Here is a 4942-nt window from a genome sequence, read left to right on the forward strand (position 1 = left end):
AGCAATCTTTCACTGAAGGTTGAAATCCCTTCCAAAAACTTTTTTGTGAACAGCAGCATGGCCTTCTCCAGCAAGATGTACTCACCGTTGGTCCCCTTCAGTACCAAGGTCAATGAATTTGCGCTGGGGCTTTGGGAAGGTTACGACCTTAGCGTAGCTTTTGTGGCCCGCCACAGCTTGTCAACAATTGCAGCGCCACAGGGTTGTGATGGTGTTCAGGTTGTGCCATTTTCCATGGACCCCATATGTCGTTCGACATAACTCGTAGTGACCGACAGATAGGAAACGTCTCGGTTACGTAAGTAACCCTCGTTCCCTGATGGAGGGAACGGAAACGTTATGTCCCCATGCCACAACCTTGAACTGTTCGCTGTTGCCAGGACACGTTCTCGGCTCCTCAGCGTAAAACCTAAAGAGTGGATGCACCTGTCGCCTATTTATATCCGTATGCACGGGGAGTGGCTCAGGTATGCAAAATCCACTAGCCAATTTTCATTGGCGTTTTCTCTTAAACTCAGAGATGATTGGCCTGCCAAGTGAGACCCCATATGTCATTCGACATAATGTCTCCGTTCCCTCCATCAGGGAATGAGGGTTACGTATGTAACCGAGACGTTTTTATCCACCGTCGTCTGTTTGCACGTATAGCATGACATATAATTAACTGCACTTGAAGCTTTCGTAAAATTAAAAATTAAACACCCAATACTGTATAGTATCGCAGATGAACTGTTGATACGTGAAATTGACCCTTCGCAAAAACCTGCCCTCCTAAGTTACTGTTGCTATATCCGACAAGCCATGCTGCTCTCACACTACAACTACACATCATGTTCTCACGCAGTAAAAAATACATTGCGGAGCAAAGAGGAAACTGACAACACGCCGACAGACAAGACAGAGCAGGTTACTTCTGGTATGAAACAAAGTCTTAGCTTTCAAATTTTGTCATTTTTTAAGAAATTCAAACAATAAATACCGTTTTGTGGCTCTTTAATGTGTCACGACAGATCGCTGTATTGCCTAAGTTCAAGCGGCACGTGAACAGATAATCTTTTCATATTTCCTTAAAGCACAAAATAAACGCGGAGCAAAGAGGAAACTGACAACACACCGACAGACAAGACAAAGCAGGTTAGTTCTGGTATGAAACAAAGTCTTAGCTTTCAAATTTTGTCATTTTTTTAAGAAATTCAAACAATAAATACCATTTTGTGGCTCTTTAATGTGTCATGACAGATCGCTGTATTGCCTAAGTTCAAGCGACACGTGAACAGATCATCTTTTCATATTTCCTTAAAGCACAAAATAAACATGAATGAACATCAGACCGTATTTTATTCCAACCATGGAAAGACGTCAATACACACAATTTTTTGAGTTTAAGTCCACCAAAGTTAACCTACTCTCTTGCCTGATTTGTTTGTCGGACAAAATGCGTTATGATTGGTCAGATCATCTATCAATCAAGCTCTTTGCGAAGGGGGAACGTTGGATTGCGTTGCGTGGGAACGTAATGATGTGCCATTAATCGATCTATGTACTTTAACATGTAAAACGGGAAAATGAAAGTAATATTCTAAAAGCAACTCATGTAAACACCTTAATCATAATATTGTCTTATTCAAAATAAGGTAAAAAAATAGATTACTGATGTCCATGTAAACATACTCAATGTGTTCACGCCTTTTAATGGCTAATTTTTTACTGTGTGTCTTTAGTAAATCCTGACAGTAGTTTTTTAATGCCAGAAGAGTGTTTGCGCTGGTGCAAGTTGTTAGTAAATCTGACCCTAAGCTTGTTATTTAGAATAATATTTTTCATTTAGTAATTAGTTCATTTTAAAGATGCTATATTCATTATTAAAAATGATTCTGTTTGTTAAGAATTAACACTCACAGAGCTTTTCTGCAGTTGATCACAGCTGGTATCAGTCTTCTTTTACCCTCATCTGATGTGTTGTATTTCATGGTGTTCAGCTCATCCAGCGGCTCCTCTGACATCTGAAGAATGTAAGCGATTGTTGAGCATTGAGCAAGAGAGAGTTTTTTCTCTGAGTGTTTGTCTGATTTCACAAACTCCTGAATCTCTCTGGACAGAGTCTGATCCTTCACTTCCAGCAGACAGAGGAACAGATTGATGGATCTTTCGGTGGAGAGTCCATATCCATCTTTGATCTTCTCTTTAATGAACTGTGTGGTTTTCCTGATGCTCTCTGAGCTGTTTTCTGTGTGTGTCAGTAGATCCTGTAAGAGTCTCTGACTGGACTCCAGTGAGACGCCCAGCAGGAACCGCAAGAACAGATCCAGCTGTCCATTCTCACTCTTGATGGATTTATGTATTGCTGATATTAGTAGATCATACAGATAGAATTCATCAGACATATGCTTACAATATCGATAGTCAGGGTCATAGTTATGTGTATGTTTTTCATCCAGAAACTGCATTGGTTCCTTGTTCTTTGTTAAATAGCAGTAAAACACATAGAAAGCAGCGAGAAACTCCTGAACACTCAGATGAATGAAGCTGTAGACTTTCCTCTGATGAATCACAGATTCTTCTTTAAAGATCTCAGTGCAAATCCAAGAATACAGTGAGGCGTCAGTGACGTCTATGCCGCTCTTAATCAGGTCCTCCTCATAGAACATCATATTGCCCTTCATCAGCTGTTTGAAAGCCACTTCAGCAAGTTTCACAATCACTTCTCTGTTGGACTGCAGGAGTTTCTCTGGATCTCTCTCTTCATACTTCTGGTTCCTCATGTTGATCTGAATCAGTAGGAAGTGGATGTACATTTCAGTCAGAGTTTGAGGGATTTCTGCACTCAGATCTTCTTCCAGGAGCTTCTGAAGCACAGTGGATGAGATCCAGCAGAAGACGGGGATGTGGCACATGATGTGGAGGCTTCTTGCTCTTCTGATGTGTGAGATGATTCTGCTGGCTTGATGCTGCTCACTGATTCTCTTCCTGAAATATTCCTCCTTCTGAGGCTCAGTGAATCCCTGAATTTCTGTCAGACGGTGGATGTATTTGGAGGGGATCTGATTGGCTGCTGCTGGTCTGGAGGTGATCCAGATGAGAGCAGAGGGAAGCAGCTCTCCTTTCATGAGCTTTGACATCAACACAGCCACTGATGAAGTCTCAGTCACATCACAAACTTTCTGAGCGTCTGAAAACATCAGTGTGATTCTGCTTTCATCCAGACCATCAAAGATGAACACAACTTTACACTCCTCATAAATCTGTGAGTCCAGATCTTGAAGTTCAGGATGAAAGTCCAGCAGAAGTCTGTGAAGACTGTACTGATGATCTCGGATCAAGTTCAGCTCTCGAAATGGAAGCACAAACATGAAATCTACATCCTGATTGGCTTTTCCCTCGGCCCAGTCCAGAATGAACTTCTGCACAGAGACGGTTTTTCCGATTCCAGCGATGCCTTTAGTAAGAACAGTCTTGATTTGGTCTTTCTCCTTACATCCTGGTTTAGGTGAAGCTTTAAAGATGTCCTTGCAATCAATTGGAGTGTCTTGTGAGTGTTTTGTTCTGGCTGTTTTCTCCATCTGTAAAACCTCATGTTCTTCATTTACTCCTTCTCTCTCTCCCTCTATGATGTAGAGTTGTGTATAGATCCTTTTCAGGAGGGTATCATTCTCTTGTAGGTTGTTTCCCTCAAATAATCTCTCATACTTTTTCTTCATGCTGGCTTTGTGCTGGTCTTTGACTCTCTGTAGTTCATCATCTGTTGGTTGGTGAGAATCCTGCTGCAGGTCTCCAGTCTGATCATCTCTATCCACACAGCAGAAAAAAGAACAACAACACAAAGAATGAATGAAAGCAGAAACAGAAAGATCTTTTCATAAATCCACATATGCCATTCTCTGAACCAGTTGAGACACAATAAACACCTTTAATACAGAAATTATCCCAGATCAGCTTGAACCAGTTTTACTCTTTAAATGACACTCAGTGAAAAATCTGTTGAGCCTTTCAATGCTTGTTGAACTGTGAAACATTTTGCATTTACAAAATGTTCCTCCATTGACCTCAGATCTCTCCTTAAAGGGTTAGTTCACCCAAAAATTCTGTCATTAATAACTCACCCTCGTGTTGTTCCAAACCCGTAATACCTTCGTTAATCTTCGGAACACAATTTAAGATATTTTTGATGAAATCTGAGGGCTCTCTGACCCTCCCATAGACAGCAAGGTAACTACCACGTTCAAGTTAATTGTCAACACAGTTCATTGCTCCGTTTCATTGTTTTGTTTATTTGTTACTTTGGACTGCTTACTTAGATTATGACCCTTGCCTGTTCTTTTGTATTACTCTTTTGCCACTGCATTGGATTACCTTGTTTGCTGGATCTTGACCTTGTCTGTTCGACTATGCCTTTGTGATAATAAAGCTTGCACTTGGATCTATCTAAAGAGTCCCTGTTACAGAAATACTTTGCCTACCACAGATCCAGCAGCTTTATCGAACACCAGACCAACCATGGATCCAGTATCTCGCCTCATTCGCCTTCGCCAGGGAGATCAGCCTATTGAGGATTATGTGGCAGAGTTTTGTGAACTGTGTGACCATGTGGGTTTCAATGACATTGTCCTAAAAGACATTTTTTGTTTTGGCTTAACTAAAGGAATATCGTGTATAATGCCACCACATACCCCACACTGGTCACTAGAGCAATATATTGACTTTGCACTCCGGTTGAGTGGTTCCTCATTTACTGTGGGGATTGCTGATGAGGAACATCCTCAGTACCTACCACACCAGGACATTTTCACACCCCGACTATCATGTCAAGGCCTGCTCACATCACGCCAGCCAAGCCAGAGCCTGCTCACGTCACACCTGCCAAGCCAGGGCCTGCTCACACCATGCCGACCAAGATGGCCGCCACGCCTGAGTCGCCGACCAAGATGGCCGCCACGCCTGAGTC

At 41.9% G+C, this 4942-nt stretch overlaps 1 protein-coding gene and 1 pseudogene across 1 annotated transcript in view; both read right to left on the reverse strand.

The window, feature by feature from the left end:
* The window catches only part of LOC107718993 (gastrula zinc finger protein XlCGF57.1-like), a 193691-nt gene that overhangs the window by 74742 nt on the left and 114007 nt on the right, over window positions 1-4942 (reverse strand). The gene's annotated exons all lie outside the window — the stretch shown is intronic.
* LOC107719033 (NACHT, LRR and PYD domains-containing protein 12-like) overlaps window positions 1-4942 on the reverse strand; it is a 63654-nt pseudogene that overhangs the window by 41649 nt on the left and 17063 nt on the right.

Source organism: Sinocyclocheilus rhinocerous, unplaced genomic scaffold (assembly GCF_001515625.1).
Source record: "Sinocyclocheilus rhinocerous isolate Xijiao unplaced genomic scaffold, SAMN03320098_v1.1 scaffold673, whole genome shotgun sequence".
Lineage (NCBI taxonomy): Eukaryota > Metazoa > Chordata > Actinopteri > Cypriniformes > Cyprinidae > Sinocyclocheilus > Sinocyclocheilus rhinocerous.